Source organism: Astatotilapia calliptera, unplaced genomic scaffold (genome assembly GCF_900246225.1).
Source record: "Astatotilapia calliptera unplaced genomic scaffold, fAstCal1.2 U_scaffold_33, whole genome shotgun sequence".
In the NCBI taxonomy this organism is placed as follows: Eukaryota; Metazoa; Chordata; class Actinopteri; order Cichliformes; family Cichlidae; genus Astatotilapia; species Astatotilapia calliptera.
Genome location: NW_020535771.1, coordinates 91,167 through 114,292, shown reverse-complemented (window position 1 = coordinate 114,292; position 23,126 = coordinate 91,167). Strand labels below are relative to the sequence as shown.

The 23,126-nt window shown below is 44.6% G+C and overlaps 1 pseudogene; it reads right to left on the bottom strand.

The window, feature by feature from the left end:
- LOC113018028 (NACHT, LRR and PYD domains-containing protein 12-like) overlaps window positions 1–23,126 on the bottom strand; it is a 99,097-nt pseudogene that overhangs the window by 59,057 nt on the left and 16,914 nt on the right.

Sequence of the window (23,126 nt, the reverse complement as noted above, 5' to 3'; positions counted from 1 at the left end):
AGCAGTACAAAAGAACAGGTGTCTTCAGTGTCGGTGTCTTCAGTGAGAGCCAAAACAACAACTTTTCAGCGTGAAACAACTCAGTTCACGTAACCTGAGGAAACGGTAAGTTTTCTCTAAATATCTTTTAGCTGGTTAGCTGGATGTCAGTCTTATGTTACAGACGCTGTGTCGAGCTTGAGCTGAGAGTCATATTTTCGGCGCTACGTTGTAGTGAGATAAGTTTGTGGGTATTTTGTGCAGCTTTGGCTGTCTTTTTAACTGCTCACTGGTTAGCTAGCGTGAGCTATAAGCTAACTGCTAGCATGGTTAATGACACTAGAGTTCCACGCACATGCAAACAGCTCGTCTCTACTGCTTTAACTGTTAAAACAGAAGGCAATACTACGGGTGACAGGGTTTATTATGTCAAACAGCAGCTTGTTTAGTTTAAACAGTCTGCATTAAGCTGGGCAAACACTGTGCGATTTTTTTCAGTCGCATTATTCAGCTCTTGCTCAAACTGTACAATTGAATCACAGGGGTTAGAAGTTCATAGGTCACGATGCAGGGTCTCACACTATACAGCCTGATGCTCTGATGCGACCTGAGTGCTCAAACTGTGCATTCATAACATGAAGCTTATCATACAAAGTATGTCTCTCGTTCTCCCTCTCTCTGTCTTTATTATGTGAAACGGCACTCTTTCACTCACACAGACACACACACCACCGCCGTCAACTTTGCTAAATTACTAATGACAAACATTGACCAGGCAGCTGTGATTGAGCAGCAATGTCCATCCAACTCTTTTCATGGTTGTTGTAGTCGTGATAATTTTGTGAGGTCACATTGAAAAGCCTCGGATACAGAAGCGTAGAGCTGCCATCCAGGCAAAAGAAAAATAGAAAAGTGAAAAGTATATTGTTCTAACAATATACCTTTCACGTTTGAACAATATAATATCACGTTATTACAATATACCGAATTATCATGTTCGTACAATATAAATATTATATAGGCTACATCGCAGCTCCAGTCACACTTCCATCACCGTCTTTCTCGTCTTTTCCCAGAGTAACAGCCAAACAGGAGGATCTATTGGAGAGCACTGCTTAGCTCGGAACACATTCTTATTTTAAACTTAATGTGGAATTCATTGCAAACTGTTTGTGCGGGATATGAATGACAAGATTTTGTTTTTCTACAAGAGTTAGTAAAAACCATCCCCAATGTGATCAAATCTTCTTGCCAAACATCTGCAGCTTGGCAGTGTATACAGCACTATAATGACCAGAGCTAATTCTTTTGAAAACCATACATCTTTCCACAGGTCTCAACTTCATCAGACATCACCTAGACTCAGAGCTGGATGAGGCCAGCATAAACAACAGCCTAACCAACTAAGATGATGGATCCGTGGGGTCAGGAAAGCCAGAAGCAGGGGAGCTGCAGAGGTACCTTTCATGTCCATTCACTGGAGGTGTGGCTCTATTGCATGGTGTTCCTCACATCAAGAAGCTGTTGATCAAAATCAATACAGCTCTTCCTGCATCAGGAGCCTGTGAGAGACTTTTTAGTCATGCAGGACTCCTGTTCATTGCCAGCAAGAAGCTTGAGAGCCAACTGCTGCTGAAGCTGAACCACCATTTCACTGACTGAAGAAACGATTTATGGTAAAGTGAGCCATACACATATGTACATCCACATAGTGGAAATTTGTATTTGTCTTTTATAATTAGTTTTACTCTCTTTTCAGTGCTTACTTGTGAGTGTAGTTTTTATTTGAAAGATTTTCATTCTGATGTTTGTATCGCATGTTTTTAGTGTTTTCATATTACATTGTGTTAATCCGCTGTCTATACTTAAGGGTATTTTAGTATACAAAGAACATTTTATAGTTTTGTTAGAATGTCTATTCCTGTGGAACTTTAGCACAGATGTTTGTGGGTTTTTTGTTTTGTTTTTTTTTATTCCTGCTGTCCACCTTGGGAATAAACTTTTCCTGATTATACCTGTTGCATCTCTGTGTCATTTGTTTCTGATTTACTTAATCCCTCTTGTATTTAAAAGAACCACCCCTAGTATGACATTCTGACGCATCAGCTGTAGTCTATTATGTTGAAGTTGCCTCGTTCTAATGTTTTCTCTGAGGCTGCTCTAAATGCGAATACATTTACTGTGGGTTTTGCTTAAAAAAGCTTTACGTTGTGAAAAACTGAAATCTTGAAATCAGAATTGTTGTGCCTTATTTTGTGGATCTTTTTACATATATTCCTTTTGAAAATACTAAAATTTGTATATTTATTTATTTTTGTTTGTCTGATAGCATTTATTTACGAAAAAAATCGGACATTTCAAACAGTTACTCGCTACTTACTCAGTACTTGAGTAGCCTTTTCACTAAGTACTTTTTTACTCATACTCGAGTAACTTTTTTGACAACTACTTTTCACTTTTACTTGAGTAATAATATTTTAAAGTAATGATACTCTTACTTGAGTACAATTTTTAGATACTCGACCCACCTCTGTATTTATTACCGCGGAAGCACTAGCTGGTAGTCGGGCCATACGCATGTCCTTGTGCAGTTGAACATAATCCACAAAGTCCGCTTTTAGTTGAAAAACAAACAGGCAAACACCTCCCAGAAGTTCTGAAGCCAAATGGGCTACTTTCCTCTCTCTCTCTTCCTTTCTCTCGCTCCTCTCTCTCTCTCCGCACTTGCCCTTCACTGGTACGTGACTGGGTTAATTGGGAACCCACCTGCACATTGATTGTAGGGCGGCGCTGGTCCGTATAAAGGGAAGACAGTCTTCCTTCTGCTTTATTCCTCCCACTTCACTGACGAACCATGAGGATAATAACTGACATAAAACCCAGGATAAAGAGTTTGAGTGAATGTGGTGTTGAAGGTGTGGAGGTGGATCAGAGTGTCAGAGGAGACTCTGTAGAAGGACAGAGTGCCAGCAGGACAGTCCACATACACTGCTGCTCTGTTAGAGACAGAGGAGGAGGAGGAGGAGATGGATGTTTTTTTCTTATTGTGCCTGACACAATGAGGACGTTCATCAGAGCAGTACAGACTCCAGGACTGATCATTCCATCCAAACCAACAGTCATCACTGTCTCCTTTCCTTCTGATGCTTCTGTAACTCACTGATATAAAAACATTTCCTCTCCACTCGACCTCCCAGTAACAGCGACCAGTCAGACCATTTCTACACAGCAGCTGAAGATAAACATCAAATCTGTCTGGATGATCAGGATATGACTGAACCTCCTCCACATGTGTCACCTTCCTGTTGTTGTCAGACAGTTGGAGCTTTGTGTTCACTGTGTTTGTGTCGATTGTGAGTTGACAGGAATCTGATGGAGAGAACAAACACAATCCAGCTGCAGTTATTGATCCATCATCTGTTCATTGATTGACCCTTTGATGATGACTCCTGACATGATGAAGATGGTTGAATGTGTGCTGCTTTGTTTTCATGAATCCCATAAAAACACACTTACACTTCCTCAGACCTGGTCTCAACCATCGGACTCCAGCAGGCTCCACCCTGAAAGGAGGAGGGGGGTAAGAGCAGCACAATTAGCATGCACACATGGACATTACATGGCTCTCATACACATACTGTTCAAATCAAATCAAATCAAAATTTATTTCTAAAGCACAAAATAAAAAAACAGTGTTGACCATAGTGCTTCACAGTCAGTAAAAACAGAGACAATTAAAACAAACAATAAAAGGGGACAACAAACAATAGGTAACAACACAACAAGCTAGACCAGCCAACTAGTCAGAATCGAAAGCCAAAGTAAAAAGATAAGTTTTAAGACGTGATTTAAAAGACTGGATAGACTCGGCAGTACGAATATGAACAGGGAGGTTATTCCAGAGTCTAGTTGCCACGGATGCAAAGGTCTTCATTCGAGACCTAGGTTGTGCTAGGAGCCTGTGATTGGACGATCTAAGTACTCTGTTGGGATTGTATAATGGAGTAGTTCAGAAAGATAGCTGGGCGGTAAATTATTCAGAATTTTAAAAGTGAAGAAAAGAATTTTAAAATCTATGCGATATTTAACAGGGAGCCGATGTAGTTTGGCTAAAATTGGAGTTATGTGTTCATGGATTCTCGTACCTGTTAAAAGATGCGTCCAAAAATACTGTTGGACACTGACAAAGTGTCAGACAACATTTTCACAAATACACACTTCAATCCACATGTGGATCACACGGCTGATGTCTAGGAATAATCCTGGATCTGTCACCACTTTATTGAATGGAATAGGACTGATTCAAACTGTGCCCTTCATTATGTTTATATTCCTCTTCTGTTTAGCTGGACAGGACACTTCCTTCCTGCCTTTGCTACCAACTGGTTTTCTCCTCTTGGAAACACACACATTCAACATGGCTGACACTCAATTAGGTGCACATAGGCCACTAGCTCAGGTACAGTACACCTGAGGCCAGAGGTGGAAGTACTTCAGTAGAATTTTCATGTATTTGTACTTTATTTATTTTTGTTTAGATGCAAAGTCACCCTGTAAACAACTCCTTGGTGGCGGAGCCCCTGGTGTTGATGAGGTCCGCCCCAAGTTCCTGAAGGCTCTGGACGTTGTAGGGCTGTCCTGGTTGACATGCCTTTACAATGTTGCGTGGAGATCAGGGGCAGTACCCCTGGACTGGCAGACCGGGGTGGTGGTCCTCATCTTTAACAAGGGGGACCGGAGGGTGTGTTCCAACTACAGGGGGATCACACTCCTCAGCCTCCCTGGGAAAGTTTATGCCAGGGTGCTGTCTCTGGTTCTGTTCATAATTTTTCTGGACAGGATTTCTAGGTGCAGCCAAGTGGTGGAGGGCTTTGGCTTTGGTGGCCTCAGAATCTCATACCTGCTTTTTGCAGATGATGTGGTTCTGTTGGCTTCATTGGGTGAGGGCCTCCAGCTCGCACTGGAAAGGTTCGCAGCCGAGTGTGAAGCAGCGGGAATGAGGATCAGCACCTCCAAATCTGAGGCCATGGTTTTGAGCCGGAAAAGGGTGGAGTGCCCACTCCGGGTCGGGGATGAGTTCCTGCCCAAGTGGAGGAGTTCAAGTGTCTCGGGGTCTTGTTCGCGAGTGATGGGAGAAGGGAGCCAGATATCGACAGACGGATTGGGGCTGCAGCTGCAGTAATGCGGATGCTGCACTGGTCCGTCATGGTGAAGAGGGAGCTGAGTGTAAAAGCGAAGCTCTCAATTTACCGGTCGATCTACGTCCCTACCCTCACCTATGGCCACGAACTATGGGTAGTGACTGAAAGAATGAGATCGCGGATACAAGCGGCAGAAATGGGCTTCCTCCGAAGGGTGGCTGGCCTCTCCCTTACAGATAGCGTGAGAAGTTCGGCCATCCGGGAGGGGCTCAGAGTAGAGCAGCTGCTGCTCCACATCGAAAGGAGCCAGTTGAGGTGGTTCGGGCATCTGACAAGGATGCCCCCTGGGTGCCTCCTGGGTGAGGTGTTCCAGGCATGTCCCACCGGGAGGAGGCCCCGGGGCAGACCCAGGACACGCTGGAGAGATTATATCTCTCGGCTGGCCTGGGAACGCCTTGGTGTTCCCCCGGATAAGCTGGAGGAGGTGGCTGGGGAGAGGGAGGTCTGGGCCTCTTTGCTTAGGCTGCTGCCCCCGCGACCCGGCCCCGGATAAAGCGGATGAAGATGGATGGATGGACCCTGTACAATGTAGTAACAGGAAGTAGAAACATATTTTTATTTTCTTTCTTTTCCTTCTCATTCAAGATGAGTACAGTTAGAATTAAAATGAGACTCAAGTTTGTATTCCCATCTACTGATATTTGATTATTAACATAGCACAAGGTTCAGCGAGCTTTGAACAAAAATATGAGGTAGAAATAAGTTACTTTTCCTTTCTTACTTTGAGTACATTCCAGAGTATTGTACTTTTGGACTTTTAGTTGAGTAAAGAAGTTCAACTTTTACTGCAGTTGTCACAGGCTGGGTCTCTGACCCAGCATTGTGGTTTATTTTGTAATTTTTGAAGTTTTCATGTTAGTTTGGTTATACGTTTGTGCTGTTCTTATTTAGGGGTTAGTGGAAGTTTAGGTTAGTTATTATTTATCATCTGTCTCGTTGATTTCTGTGTTTGGTTCTTGTGTTCTGTGTTCATGTGGCTAGTTTTACTCTTTCCTGTGCATCATTATGTTTATCCTAGTCAGCTTGTGTCTCTTGTGTCTCCACTTCCCCTGATCACCTCATGTGTGTATTTAAGTCCTCTGTTTTCTGCATGTCTGTTATCCCCACCATTGTCTTAGTCAGTGTCATTGTTAAGGCATTGCATAGTCTTAGTCATAGAACTTCATAGTGTTTGTTTCTCAGTGTTTTTTAGTTTGCTTAGGGTTCCATGTTTAACTCCTGCTATCATCCAAATAAAGGATCGCTTTCTGTTTAAACCTGCAACTCCTCGTCCACATCTGCTTTTGGGTTCTGTTTCAAAAAACACACCGCCGTGACAGCAGTATTGTTAACACTAGTATCTGTACTTCTACTTAACTCATTCACTGCCATTGACGTCTATAGACGTCAATTGAAGGACAACTGCAGTGGGGAGTTACCTGATTTGAAAATGGCTGGCAGTGAATGAGTTAAGTACAGTCTGTACTTTTGCCAACTCTGCCTAATAAAGTGGCAGTCACTTGTTTATGAGCCATTTCCCTTCAGCTTTTTTAGCCGACCTGTTTACCTCCAACGTTTTTTTTTAGCAGCAGCGAGCCACAGACCGAGTCCGGCAGTAGCAACAAATCCACCACAACTTCTTCAGAAATGACATCGTCTTTGTCACGATCATGGATCTTATGACCCAGTGTTTTGAGTTTTAGTTCTTTTGATGTTTATAGTGTATGTTTAAGCTTATTAGGTTTCCTATGTTCATTTGCTTATTAGTTCCCCCTTGTGTTTTCAACCCCTGTGAAGTCTCCCTTGCCCTTCATGTGTTTAATGTCTGTGGGTCTTATGTTGTCAGGTCTGCGTCTCATTATATTTCCTGTTTTATTTTGAGGGGGTCCTGTGTTCCTATGTTCAATGTTTTTAGTGTTACTCTCTCCTTGTGACATCGTTATGTTCATGTGTGTCAGCTGTTTCTCCATGTGTTCCCACTTCCCTCATTATCCTCCTGTGTGTATTTAGTCCGTGTGCTTTCAGTCATTCTTTTTCAGGTCGTCTGCTCATCCATGTCATAACTTCAGGTATCTATGTCAGGTCACCATGTTTAAGGTTTTTTCATGTTTAGCTTTAGTTCACCCAGTTTAGGTTATTGTTTAGTTTCACCAATGCCCTTTTGTTTGTACTATTTTGGCTAGCCTCAATAAACAGCTTGTTTTTTCTTAAATCCGCGCCACGTTCAGTTTTTGGAGTCTGTGTTTTGGGTCCTTTTGTCAACACATACAGTCTGCCCCAGCCAGACTGTGACAGTACGACCTGACCATGTAGGACCAAGCGACACATAGTAGAGACGTAATCCATGCAGTGGAGTCGTTATGCTGCCAGTGGAGGCAAAGCTCTAGAGAGGAGGAGAGGGAGGAGTTACTTCACTCGTTGCGGGTAGGCGTCAAGGTTTTTCCCTGGTTATGGGAAGCGCTACCCCCTCTAATCTTGGACTACCTCCGCACCATCCTCCAACCCCGTCCACGGCAGTATCAGTGGCCCGGTGTGCGGGCTGTATCACCACAGCCCCGCGGCCGCGCAGCCTCCCCTCCGCCTGCTGTAAGCGTGCGAGTCGGCATGTTGAAGTTCGCCACGGTGCCACACTCTTCTGCGCCAGCGCCACCCCTCAGCTCGCCGGTTTCCACTTCGCTATCACAGCTCAGTCGTTCACCCTCGCTGCCTCGACCGACCTACCCATCTCCCGCTTCTTATCTGGCACGGATGTGGTCGGGAGACGAGGAGCCGGTCGCCACAGAAATTCAAGTTTTGTCCACGACCACTTCAAAAAGGAAGCGGCGTTCACGTCGCCGTCGCTCATTGCTACAGCATGTTTCGCCCTCCACTGATGCTGTGGAGGTCATGGATTTCGACCTCGAGGAGCGGCAGCGCGCTGCATGCGCTCAACTGGAGGAAGAGCTCCAGTGGAAGCCATGGCTCTCTCCTAACTATGATGAGATCTTCCGGGGAACTCGCCTGGCTCTCGGGGGTCCTCTGAGCTTCCAGGAACTCTCACCTACCGCTCCATCAGCACCCAGTTCCCCAGCCTCTGCGACGCCGCCCGGCGCGCATGAGGCACCGCTGTCTGGTTCATCGGAAACTACAATCAAGAAGAAACGGTGTTCGCATCCCCGTTGCGCTGCGCGACGACCGGAGGTGAGTGAATGCAGTCTTTCATCACCAGGCTCCATTTAAACCTTAGAAGATGAACTAGATTCAGAATTACAGATTCAAGGGTCAAAGCTAAAAGAGACACATAGTGTGAAGATGGCTGACTCTAGTACTGTGACTGGTGTGGTCTGTTCGTCTGGCTTCCATGAGCAAGGAGTAAGACCCACACAGACTGTAAATTCCAGCACTGGAGAGTTTCAGCCTGTGTTCTTGTCACCGCCACCCGAACAGGAGTTTGACTGTCCAGCCTCTGAGCCGACCGGGGAATCCCCTGTTTCGTGTTGTTCTTATAGCGAAAATAAAGACACTGTTTCAGAATCAGCCAGTGCTAACTGTAGGCTGAGTAATGCAGTGCTAACCAAGCCACAGCCTAGAGATTTTGTCCCAAAGAGAACCATGGACAAACCAAGTAATCTTGCAGGGACCTCTGACGCTACACTTAGATTGAAAGAGACCTCCAAAGACCTAAATGTTAATAGTGTGAGGAGAGGGGTGGAGGTGTTTTCTCCTGTGTCCTTTAATGTGCCTGGGGTCCCATCAAAAACTGAGTTACCTGTGACTAATGCCTCCCTTCCTGAGTCTGCTCTGCTCATCAACAAGCTACTAAAGTAGACCCTGTGCTTTCATAGCAAGTAGGGATTTTTTAGAGGAGGGTCATGACGTAAATGGGTGGCTGTAGCTCAGGTGGTAGAGCAGGTCATCTACTGATCGGAAGGTTGGTGGTTCGATTCCCGGCTTCCCCTAGTCTGCATACCAAATATCCTTGGGCAAGATACTAACCCGAAATTGCTCTCCGATGCATTCATCGGAGTGTGAATGTCAGTTGTGTGAATGGGTGAATGCACAAGTTGTGTAAAGCGCTTTGAGTGCTCAGAAGAGTGGAAAAGCGCTATATAAGAACCAGTCCATTTACCATTTAAAGTATAAAAGGACTGAGTGTGAGATGATGTGTGATCATGTTTTGCCTGCTGCTCTTATTTTCAATGAACTTAAAACTGAGAATGCTGATAATGAACTCATGTTGGAACTTAAAGATGACAACATGGATTCAAATCAGGGTAACATGAACTGTGAAATGTCCCAACCTGAATTCTGTTTTCCTCACAATCGTGAGCAGGGTGTTTTTGGACTGTTTACCTCCAGCCCTGACACCTCCAATCAGAAGATTGAGGCTGAGACCAGGGGATACAATTCTACTGTTAATGAACATGTAGTGTCCCCTCACGGAGTTAAACTAAGGTCTCTAATCAGAAGTACCTGACTCCGTGGTATAATTCTCAAACACGTACGCTAAAGCAGATGACTCGTAATCTGGAGAGGAAATGGCGTGTCACAAATTTAGAGGATCATCATTTTGCCTGGAGAAATAGTTTGCTGCTTTATAAGAAAGCCCTCCGCAAAGCCAGAACATCTTACTATTCATCACTGATTGAAGAAAATAAGAACAACCCCAGGTTTCTCTTCAGCACTGTAGCCAGGCTGACAAAAAGTCAGAGCTCTTTTGAGCCAACCATCCCTTTAACGTTAACTAGTAATGACTTCATGAACTTCTTCACAAATAAAATTTTTATCATTAGAGAAAAAATTACCAATAATCATCCCACAGATGTAATATTATCTACAGCTACTCTTAGTACCATTGATGTTAAGTTAGAATCTTTTTCTCTAATTGATCTTTCTGAGTTAACTTCAACAATTACTTCCTCCAAACCATCAATGTGTCTTTTAGACCCCATTCCTACAAAACTGCTCAAAGAAGTCCTGCCATTAATTAATTCTTCGATCTTAAATATGATCAACCTATCTCTAATGATCGGCTATGTACCACAGGCCTTCAAGCTAGCTGTAGTTAAACCTTGACTCAAAAAGCCATCTCTAGACCCAGCAGTCTTAGCTAATTATAGGCCAAACTCCAACCTTCCTTTCATATCAAAAATCCTTGAAAGAGTAGTTTTCAAACAGCTAACAGATCATCTGCAGAGGAATGGTTTATTTGAAGAGTTTCAGTCAGGTTTCAGAGCTCATCACAGCACAGAAACAGCTTTAGTGAAGGTTACAAATGATCTTCTTATGGCCTCTGACAGTGGACTCATCTCTGTGCTTGTCCTGCTAGACCTTAGCGCAGCATTCGATACTGTTGACCATAATATCCTATTAGAGCGATTAGAACATGCTGTAGGTATTACAGGTACTGCACTGCAGTGGTTTGTATCATATCTATCTAATAGACTCCAATTCGTGCATGTAAATGGAGAGTCCTCTTCACACACTGAGGTTAATTATGGAGTTCCACAGGGTTCAGTGCTAGGACCGATTCTGTTTACATTATACATGCTTCCCTTAGGCAGCATCATTAGAAGACAGAGCATACATTTTCACTGCTATGCTGATGACACCCAGCTCTATCTGTCCATGAAGCCAGATAACACACACCAATTAGTTAAACTGCAGGAATGTCTTAAAGACATAAAGACCTGGATGGCCGCTAACTTTCTGCTTCTTAATTCAGATAAAACTGAGGTTATTGTACTCGGCCCTGAAAAGCTTAGACATATGGTATCTAACCAGATTCTTACTCTGGATGGCATTACCTTGGCCTCCAGTAACGCTGTGAGGAACCTTGGAGTCATTTTTGACCAGGACATGTCCTTCAACGCACATATTAAACAAATATGTAAGACTGCGTTCTTCCATTTGCGCAACATCTCTAAAGTTAGAAATATCCTGTCTCAGAGTGACGCTGAAAAACTAGTTCATGCATTTATTACTTCCAGGCTGGACTACTGTAATTCATTATTATCAGGATGTCCAAAAAACTGACTGAAAAGCCTTCAGCTAATTCAAAATGCTGCAGCAAGAGTCCTGACAGGGACTAGAAAGAGAGAGCATATTTCTCCTGTTTTGGCTTCCCTTCATTGGCTTCCTGTTAAATCCAGAATTGAATTCAAAATCCTGCTCCTCACATACAAGGTCTTAAATAATCAGGCCCCATCTTATCTTAATGACCTTGTAGTACCATATCACCCTATTAGAGCACTTCGCTCTTGCTCTGCAGGCCTACTTGTTGTTCCTAGAGTATTTAAAAGTAGAATGGGAGGCAGAGCCTTCAGTTTTCAGGCCCCTCTTCTGTGGAACCAGCTTCCAGTTTGGGTTCGGGAGACAGACACTATCTCTACTTTCAAGATTAGGCTGTAAGTTTTCACTGTTTACCTTGAGAAGCATAACTCTTTGCACAGATAATGTTCATATGTGGATTCCTTGTTTTCTGGAGTTAATTGTGACCCAAAGTGTATTTTTAAAGTGGTTCCAGGCAATAAAGTCTAAAAATAAATACATCCACTTCCTTTTTCTGTGTTCCAGCCTCAGTGACTCTGACACAGTGCTGTAATATTTACACCACTGATGAAAACATTGCACTGTGCCGGGTGGCGGCCAGGAGCGGAGGCCCTGGCGGACTGAGCCCCAGCTGTTTTTAAAAGTCATACACATGCTGTTTTCTTTGCAAATTTGCATTATAGGTGTCATAATGCGGCTGTGTGCAGCAGGCACGATGAGGACCCAATCGCAAACTTACGGAGGCAGGAATGAACTCAAAAGTCACAGCTTTATTGCTGGAGAGCAAAACCATACAAACTAAACAGAGAAACCATAAACTAGTACACAGAGAAACACACGGCCATGAATGGGGGACGACGCGACACGGAACTGAGGGAGACGCAGACATAAAGACACAGTAGGATAACAATGAACGCGGGAGCACACTCGGAACACAGGTGACACTGACAATTTAAAGTTTTGAGGGATAAACGTCTTAAATATCTCTGAGTAGAAATATATGTAAAAAAAAACAAAACAAAAACAATTTTAAATTCTTTTGTAGTTTATTGCAATTTTTTGCAATTTATGGAGTTACTATGGACTTAATGCATACATATTATTTAAATTTAGGCTATAACAGTTGTATTGATGTATAGCAACTTGAAATGCTCCCCAAAATGGTACTATGGCATGTAAAAATATAAAGTAAGCTCTGGTGGATTTGGTTCTATGGTAGGTCTTAAAGGGTTATTGTCATGACCCTGTGCCTTCTCGGCTGGCTCTGTATGGCTACAAGTGTTTCTGTTGTGCTGCATCTCCCTCTCTCCCCTCCCGCGCACTGCGCTCTATCGGGGCGGAGTCATGACGGCTCCAGCCCCTGGCTCGGACACCTGCAAACAATCATCTTACTCACTTCTTAAGGCGGCTGCTGAGAGTGCTTCCTCGCTGGATTATTGTGTAACACTCGTCAGTGTCATCACCTATCTGAGCCTTTTTCCGAGTTTCTGTTGTGCCACTACTTACCTGCCTTTCCTCTCTGTGCCAGATTTCTCGCCAGCCTGAGGACCGCCGTTCGGTGAGCTAAAGACCGGAGCCCGAGCTACCTGAGCTTCAGTGGATTGTGTATATAGCCGTTCCCTTCCCGTGCCTGTGTTCCCCGGAGACCCTCTTCCCGTGCCCCCTCACTTGTATATACCCGCACCTGGTGTCTATGTGTAAATAAAATTGTGAACCTTAGTGACGGTCTGCCTCCGAGTCTCTCCTGAGCCTGACAGTTATGGTCTGTAGTCTACATCCTTGTCAAGGGGAAATTGTTTTTATATAATGTGATCAGCTTCATGAAATGTGCTTTTTATTGATCACTAAGCAATCTACATGTCTACGTGACTTTTCATCTAATAACTTTTGTGATGAACTTATTCAGCTAGAAACCACTTCCTGTTTTCAGAGAACAGTTAGATGTAGAGAAGAAAAACCACAGCTCTTTCCGAGAACATGCAGATGTAGGAAAGGGAAAAACCCGTTGCTCTGAGTGACGTTATTTTTGTACACACGCACGCACGCACGCACACACACACACACATATACAGACATGTATAAATAAAGTACGCAGGCAGTGATGAGACGCAGGTCGCGCATTGACTGCTCACGCGTGTAAAGACAACTGCAGCGTTTATGTTTTCTAACTCAGGTGTCTTAGCTGAAGAACTGCGGGGTGATTTAAAGAAATCCCCTGTCAATCCTATATCCAAAAACTGCTCCCACTATTTCTTTATTCCTCTGAGCTTTCCTTATCTCTGATTCTAAGGAGACTGCTGGGTCTGTGTTGTTCCTCCCCCTCCTGAAAAGGTGAAAACAGCAGCTGTGTTCAGTCACATAAATCAGTCTGTCTACTGCCATTCTCTCCATGACTTTCCCTTTTCTTTCCAGCTTCCTGCTATATTCTATTGTAGAAGAGCAGCAGAGCATTCAGTCCTTCATTGTCTAACTGCTTCATCATTATGTAACAAACATTTATTATCAATATAGACTAAATCTTTAGTCTCCATTTATCTGACTCTGAGACTCTGGAGAGTAACTCAACTGAATATGTTTTAATGTCCCTTTCTAAATTTAGTTTGCAGAAATCAAACAAAACATGTGTAACATCAAAATGATTGGTCCCAGCAGAGGACCCTGTGAAACTACATGACTAATGTTAATGTGTGAGAATGTTAACTGTATTAATATATTATCTGTGTTCACTGTATTTCTACTGTGATCAACAGTTTTCAATGCTGCAGTCAGGTCTAGCAGAACAAGCTTAGTTGCAAGTCCCATGAAAAAGTCTCACTTGTGCCATTTCTATATAAATTAGAGGTTTATTTCAACAATAAACCCATAAAAACCCATAAACCCATAAAAACTCTAAAACAATTTCTTTGTCAATCAATACAATTTTGATTTTTCTAATATAGCACAACTCTACATTTTCTATGAGAAATGAAGTGTATTTAATAATAAAATGTATCTCTCAGAGACAGTTAAAGAAAGTTAGAAAGCAAGTGTCTCATTCAGGTCTGTATCTGTTTGGTCTCATAGACATGCAGTGCCCTCAGGGGGAGCAATTTCATTTAAAGCTGCATTCACTGATAAAGGCTGCTAGCGCTCCAACCAGGAGGGTACACAGATGATTCAGGGAAAAAAAATCAGATTCATATTTTTGGGCTGAGACTTGAACATATATGTTCTCTTGGGTAACTATTAGGAGGTGTCAAAGTAATAAAATACAGGACCTTTGGGTTAGATATAAGATGATTTGACAATCATGTCTGTTGTATATGAGTAAGCCATTTATTGATGTGATTCAGGCTTTAAATAGTCATCAGCAGAAAAAACTGAATCCTGACCTGAGAATTCCCAGTGTACACTGTGGGCTCTCCACTGCAGCAAACACGAGCTTCAGTCCTGAACCCTGTAGGTTGTTGTTACCAAGGTCCAACTCTCTCAGACTAGAGGACTCGAAACTCACCACTGAGGACAGTGTTTCACAGCTTCTGTGTGACAGGTTACAGCCACTCAGTCTGAAAAAAAATATGACAAGCAAGACATGAAACACTTGTGTTTAAGTATATTCATGGTGTCACGGGGAGCTACTACATTTACCAATATTTCAACACTGTTTAAGGACACGCTGGAATTCTTCTTCAAAAGAGAAATGTGGCTCTTTACTGCAACTTGGACTGAATTCATTAAAAAATACAAAAACAAAAAAAGAAAAAAATACATACACTGAGGCCCAATTTTATTTTATAATTTTTTAAAGTGAAATGGATTAAATTACCTCAATTGATGAAAAAATATATATAGCCTCATCTGACCTCAGTGTTTCGAGTTTGCAGTAAGGACTCTTCATCCCAGCAGACAGAAGCTTCAAGCCTGTATCCTGCAGGTTGTTTTTGCTCAGGTCCAGCTCTCTCAGACCAGAGGACTGGGAGCTCAGGACTGAGGAGAGAGCTTCACAGCTTCTGTGTGACAGGTTACAGCAACTCAGTCTGATAAAAAAAAATATATGACAAGCAAGACATGAAACACTTGTGTTTAAGTATCTTCATGGTGTCACGAGGAGCTACTACATTTACCAATATTTCAACACTGTTTAAGGACACGCTGGAATTCTTCTTCAAAAGAGAAATGTGGCTCTTTACTGCAACTTGGACTGAATTCATTAAAAAATACAAAAACAAAAAAGAAAAAAATACATACATTGAGGCCCAATTTTATTTTATAATTTTTTAAAGTGAAATGGTTTAAATTACCTCAATTGATGAAAAAAAAATTATATAGCCTCATCTGACCTCAGTGTTTCGAGTTTGCAGTAAGGACTCTTCATCCCAGCAGACAGAAGCTTCAAGCCTGTATCCTGCAGGTTGTTTTTGCTCAGGTCCAGCTCTCTCAGACCAGAGGACTGGGAGCTCAGGACTGAGGAGAGAGCTTCACCGCTTCTGTCTGACAGGTTACAGCCACTCAGTCTGAAATTATGCAGACAAGATCAACTGAACAACTCACAGCTTTATAAATGGCATACATTAACTCCGGACAAGAAAAGTGAGGTGCTGGTAGATTTTGTTCCATTGGTTTATTACCCAATAACACGCACATAAACTAATATTTGTAACTTTTTTAATTGTAGCATTTATGATGAAAAAAAGCATTAATCATATATTTAAGGGGCCTGAATAAAACTACAATGCAATTTTTTTAATATGACTCCTTTTGTAATATGACTCTTTCTTCTAATTTTCCAACTACTGATTTCTATTTTCCTAGCAGTTAAAAATAATTCTTTATCTCATATTGAATCTTGGTGCAGCTGCCCCTAAGTTTATTAAAATGAAGTGCTACTAAAGTTGCTGTTAGTAATATGTGATACCACTGATTTCCTTTATGATCCAATTCAAAGTAAAATTCAGGCTGGCATCAGCAATACTGTGCCAATACTGATGAAAACTATTCCTTGAGAATGAATATAAGACATAACAAAATATGATGATTTGTATGACATAAAAAAGCCTGAATTTTGAAATATTCAATTAAGATTCAAAAATGAATATGACTGAAAATAATATGGATGAGAAGCATTTTTTAGATATAGATGTTATTTTCTCTCTTTCCTGTATAAAATATTTCGAGTTGTATTTTTATTGTTTAAAACCAACAGCGGCTGTTTTACTGCCAGTATGGTGTATATTTTAAAAATAGCTAGTCTTTGTAGTCAATTTTAAATGCTCTACAATTTGAAAATATGCAATTCTGTAGTTTTAAAGATGCAGGGAGTTCTCATCATTTAAACATAGACACAAAACCCCTAAGCCTAAGTCACATTACTAAATTCAGCAACCATGCTATACAACACTGCCAGCTCCATATTTCCTCCCTCTAATACCAAAAATACATATTGTTTAATATTAATATTAATATTAATGATTTACTTCTGTGTTTGTTTGTTTGGTTTTTTTGTATTTAAATTTTTATTGAAAATGCCACGGCTGCCGAGGCGAGCCATGTGGTATGAAGGGAGAAAGGACCCAAAACGCAGGCAGTAGATGATAATGCTGGTGATGTTTTATTTACACAGTGGTGAGATGGCAAAACAGGCAAGAGGGAAGACAAAACTAAAGATCTAAACTGGGAAAGCTAAATGACAAACCTGAGAGGGTACCAGAATAGGGTGAGAGGCAGAGAGACAGACGAGGGACAGGACACCGTGGACCACAGACTGACACGGAATAATACAGACGAACTGGCAACAGGCAGGAGAACACACAGGGCTTAAATACACACACACCAGTAATCAGGGGATGACGGACAGGAGGGCAACACAGCTGGGAGAAATCAGAGCTGACGGGACAGGGGAAAAGTAAATTGAACACACTCACATCAGACACAGACCTTCACAATAAAACAGGAAACTCAGACACGGGGAACCAAACAAGACACAGATCTAAACAGACAGCTTCACAAACAAACGGGGTGACACCATAGACAGACAGAGACGCAGACTCAAAGGCAGACGGAAAATAACACATAGAACTCAAACAATAATCATCATCATCATAATAATAACCTAGAAAATGATAACTAAAAGCGCTGGGTCACCGACCCAGGACCATGACAGTACCCCCCCCCCCCTCAAGGGCTGGCTCCAGACAGCCCAGCAGAAACACAAAAACGGACCAAAACCAAAACAGAAAACTACCCGACCAGGGCGGGCGGAGGGGGCCCAGGACGGAGGGACAGAGTCCAAAAAGGCCCAGATGGCCAAGTTCAGGGGGCCGACAGCGCAGGAGGCCAAAACAGTTCAGTTCCGGAGGCCGACCATGCGAATGGCAGCGGCAGTGGGGCAGGTCCGGAGGCCGGCCACGCAGTAGGCAGTGGCGGCGCGGAAACAGTTCCGGGGGCCGACCGTGCGGACGGCAATGGCGGCGCGAATGCAGGTTTGGAGGCCGGCCACGCGGAAGGCAGTGGCGGCGTGTAGGAGGTCGTCCATGCAGAAGGCGGGGGTGGCAACAGAAGTCCGGAGGGCGGCCACGGTGGTGATGATGCCCAACAAGCAGCCTGACAAATGCTCGATGATGTTGAGGCGGTAGTGTGGGACCTGAAGGTGGCGTGATCCCTGCGGCACCAGGCGAGTCGGAGGCTGGACCAGACGAGGCAGAAGCCGAGGCGGAGGCTGGGCCAAACGAAACTGGTGATGTTGAAGAGGAGGCCACTGCAGGCGATGCTGGAGCTGATGCTGGGGCTGGACCAGGCGAAGATGAAGCTGCGGAGGGTGGACCAGGCGAAGATGAAGCTGCGGAGGGTGGACCAGGCGAAGATGAAGCTGTGGAGGCTGGACCAGGCGACGCTGATGAGGATGCCGAAGAGGATGCTGAAGCCGGAACCAGCGACGGCGTGGGTGGAGCTGAAGCCGGACCAGGCGACGGCGTGGGTGGAGCTGAAGCTGGACCAGGCGAAGATGATGAAGCTGCGGAGGCTGGCGACTGGACGGGCTCCTCGCGCCCTCCAGCTGACGAGGCAGGAAGCTGGACGGGCTCCTCGGGCCCCCCAGCGAAAACAGTCTCAGAATCAGTGGGCACTGGAGCCCCTGGCACACACAGAACAGACCCAGCAAGCGCGGGGACCTCTGGCAGAGACAGGACAGAACCAGCAGGCGCGGGGACCTCTGGCAGAGACAGAACAGAACCAGCAAGCGCGGGGACCTCTGGCAGGAACAGAACAGAACCAGCAGGTGCGGGGACCTCTGGCAGGAACAGAACAGAACCAGCAGGTGCGGGGACCTCTGGCAGGGACAGAACAGAACCAGCAGGCGCGGGGACCTCTGGCAGAGACAGAACAGAACCAGCAAGCGTGGGGACCTCTGGCAGGAACAGAACAGAACCAGCAGGTGCGGGGACCTCTGGCAGGGACAGAACAGAACCAGCAGGCACAGTGGCCCCTGGCAAACACATAGCAGACTTCAGCTGCCCAGAGCATTGACTCTGCTCAGGCAGTGACAGCCGGGTGCAGTCCTCAGCTGGGTTCTTAGCCTCCAGGGGTCCAGAGTGGGCTGAGGGCGAAAACTCAGCCTCTGGGGAGGCCCTGGAGCGCGTCACAGTCTCTGAACTGGCCAGCTTTTTATGAATGATTACATTATCATTAGGTTTGTCTCTCTGCTTAGAATGGATGGGCGAGGAACAGTGTCTTTCGGGTTGAATTGACTTATATTGTTTTACAGGTGGAGCAACTGACACAGGATGCAGGGCTAGTGGCTGCTGAACAGGAGGCTGAACTGAGGGTTACTGACATAATGGTTGTGATGACAATGGTGGTGGAGTGGGAGACTGAGCTTCTGGCCGGGCGGCTAACTGAGCTTCCAGTAGATAGTGTTCCTTATTTTCAGCTTTCAGATTAAAAGCCCTGGGTAGCATAACACAGGACTCGGGAGAGGCAGAATGAAAGCAGTCCTTTAAATCCTCAGAGCAGGTGTTAACGGACCTTGCAGTATCTGACAAAGAATTAACCGTTTCTGAATTACTCTTTTCACATTTGGATAGCCCAGAGTTAACTGGCATTGAATTACTAGACTCAGGAATAACTGACAGAGTGTTCATGAATGCACGCTCAGATAGAGCAGAAAAAACACTGCGTTCCTGACTCACAGAATCTGCTGGTAACTGACGGCCGCGTGGACGTCGCTTCCGCCTGGGAGAAGGGGCGAGAGCGGCAGGGGAAGCGGGCGGTGATATGAGGCAGCTCTGAAGTGGCTGCTCCTGCTGTGGGGTGGATGGGCTGGGTGGAATGAGGATGATTCCCAGTGCTTTATAAAAAGCCTGGGCTGGTGTGAGCTGGCCACTGGGGGGCTGCATGTACATGAAACAGTCACTCTCACTGACCCCCGAGAGCTTGCTTGGCGAGCAAAGGATGATGGCGGCGTGACCGCTGTTTTGCCCGGAAGGAGGGGGAAGCCGACTGATTGGGCGGCATTGTGTCCGGCTGAGAGTCCTCTGGTGGACTGGGGAGAGAATCTTCCGGTAAGCCAGACAGGTCAACTGTCGCAGTTGGGGGGTTAAGGTGAAGCGTGTTGAGGATGAAGTCCTGTAGGAGTGGGTGAAGTGAATCCAGCAGCCAGGGGTGATTGGAAACTAGCCGCTGTAGTCGAGCCTCCATGACGAAATTCCTCCCCCTCATGCTCTAGCCACAGATTAGTCCATCTTGAAACTGAAGCGATTAATTCCTCCCGAAGCTCCTTGGAAGGTGCGAATGCCGCTGGGTCCATGTTTGGCTGGTTCGTACTGTCACGGCTGCCGAGGCGAGCCGTGTGGTATGAAGGGAGAAAGGACCCAAAACGCAGGCAGTAGATGATAATGCTGGTGATGTTTTATTTACACAATGGTGAGATGGCAAAACAGGCCGTGGACCACAGACTGTCACGGAGTAATACAGACGAACCGGCAACAGGCAGGAGAACACACAGGGCTTAAATACACACACACCAGTAATCAGGGGATGAGGGAAAGGAGGGCAACACAGCTGGGAGAAATCAGAGCTGACGGGACAGGGGAAAAGTAATCTGAACACACTCACATCAGACACAGACCTTCACAATAAAACAGGAAAATCAGACACGGGGAACCAAACAAGACACAGATCTAAACAGACAGCTTCACAAACAGACGGGTTGACACCATAGACAGACAGAGACGCAGACTCAAAGGCAGACCGAAAATAACACATAGAACTCAAACAATAATAATCATCATCATAATAATAATCTAGAAAATGATAACTAAGAGCGCTGGGTCACCAACCCAGGACCATGACAAAAAAGTGATTGGGCTGAACCTTGGTTCTTGAACAAACACTATTGAAAAAGTGGAAAGAGTGAAGATAAATCCATTATTCAATCTCTTTGTGAACATGTCCATTGTGTTTGATGTGGGTTGTTAGATCAAAACATTTTAAGCTCCTTAAGTGTTTCAAGGCTGTATCAAAAGTTTATTCAAGTTAAAATATTGTGGTCAAACATTCTCCTTTTTTTGTTTATACTTTCCAAATGTGTAAGTTTATGGTTTTAGGATATGGATCTGTGATGGAAAAAATCACTTTCCGCCTGTTATCATCATCAACAAAGCTATATGTATCAGCATATATGTACTTACAGAACTTTTTTGGAGGCTTTGACAACTGGCAGCAGCCTCAGAAGAGCCTCCTCTGAAGCAGAGTATTTCTGCAGGTCAAACACATCCAGATCTTCTGATGACAGTAAGATGAAGACCAGAGCTGACCACTGAGCAGGAGACAGTTCATCTGTGGAGAGACGTCCTGATCTCAGGGACTGTTGGATCTCCTCCACTAGAGAACGATCATTCAGTTCATTCAGACAGTGGAACAGATTGATGCTTTTCTCTGCAGACAGATCCTCACTGAGCTTCTCCTTGATGTACTGGACTGTTTCCTGATTGGTCTGTGAGCTACTTCCTGTCTGTGTCAGCAGACCTCGTAGGAGAGTCTGATTGGTCTGAAGGGAAAGACCCAGGAGGAAGCGGAGGAACAAGTCCAGGTGTCCATTTGGACTCTCTAAGGCCTTGTTCACAGCACTCTGGTGGAGAGATGGTTTAAACCACCAGGAGGTTGTTTGTTGTTGTTCCAGCAGATTGAGTCCAGAGTTGATGAAGGTCAGATGGACATGAAGAGCAGCCAGAAACTCCTGAATGCTCAGATGGATGAAGCAGAACACCTTGACCTGGTACAGTCCTCTCTCCTCTTTAAAGATCTGTGTGAACACTCCTGAGTACACTGAGGCTGCTCTGATATCAATGCCACACTCTGTCAGGTCTGATTCATAGAAGATCAGGTTTCCTTTCTGCAGCTGATCAAAAGCCAGTTTTCCCAGAGACTCAATCATCTTCCTGCTCTCTGGACTCCAGTGTGGATCTGTCTCAGCTCCTCCATCATACTTGACCTTCTTCACTTTGGCCTGAACCACCAGGAAGTGGATGTACATCTCAGTCAGGGTCTTGGGCAGCTGTCCTCCCTCTCTGGTTTCCAGCACATCCTCCAGAACTGTAGCAGTGATCCAGCAGAAGACTGGGATGTGACACATGATGTGGAGGCTTCGTGATGTCTTGATGTGGGAGATGATCCTGCTGGCCTGCTCCTCATCTCTGAATCTCTTCCTGAAGTACTCCTCCTTCTGTGGGTCAGTGAACCCTCTGACCTCTGTCACCATGCCAACACAGTCAGGAGGGATCTGATTGGCTGCTGCAGGTCGTGTGGTTATCCAGAGGCGAGCAGAGGGAAGCAGTTTCCCCCTGATGAGGTTTATCAGCAGCACATCCACTGAGGTGGACTTTCTAGGGTCAGTTAGGATTGTAGTTTTGTGGAAGTCCAGAGGAAGTCGACACTCATCCAGACCATCAAAGATGAACACAACCTGGAAGTCTTCAAAGCTGCAGATTCCTGCTTCTTTGGTTTCAGTAAAGAAGTGATGAACAAGTCCCACCAAGCTGAACTTTTCCTCTTTCAGCACATTCAGCTCTCTGAAAGTGAATGGAAATATGAACTGGATGTCCTGGTTGGCTTTGTCTTCAGCCCAGTCCAGGCTGTATTTCTGTGTTAAGACTGTTTTCCCAATGCCAGCCACTCCCTTTGTCAGCACTGTTCTGATTGGTTCATCTCTTCCAGGTGAGGCTTTAAAGATGTCTTCATGTCTGATTGTTGTTTCTGGTCTGTCTGGTTTCCTGGATGCTGTTTCAATCTGTCTGACCTCATGTTCATCATTGACGTCTGCAGTCCCTCCCTCTGTGATGTAGAGCTCTGTGTAGATCTGATTAAGGAGGGTTGGGTTTCCTACTTTAGTGATCCCCTCAAACACCCACTGGAACTTCTTCTTCAGAGTAGATTTAAGGTTACGATGACAGACTGTAGCTTGAAGTTCTGAATAAGAAGAAATTTGCAGAGTATCATTTGAAAGTGGAAATAAACAATTCCAAAAAGAATGAATGATGGTACATCTCTTGAGACAGTAGAAAATGTTCACTGATCCAGCAGCTTTACACTTTAGAGAAATCCTCTTACTGCTCTGCAGATGGTTAGCCAGCTCCTCCTGCTTCATTCTCCTCAGAAAGTTCAGTGTGATCTTCACCAATGCGTCTCTGTTGCTACTCTCCTCATCATCCTCCCTCTTACTCTCTAAGCATTCTGGGTAACCTGGACTCAGAACCTTCTGGATCTTCTTCAGCTCGTTCTTCACAAAAGTGATGATGTTGTCCTCCAGCAGCTGGAACAGAATACTCCATGAATGAGCCAATCAGAGTGAAATCATGGAGCCAACCATCAGATTCATGTTGGACACACTGACAATCCACTGGTCTACAAAGAGCAGCATGGAGATGACTGTGAACAGAACAGATGTAACAGTAGTTGTTGTACATG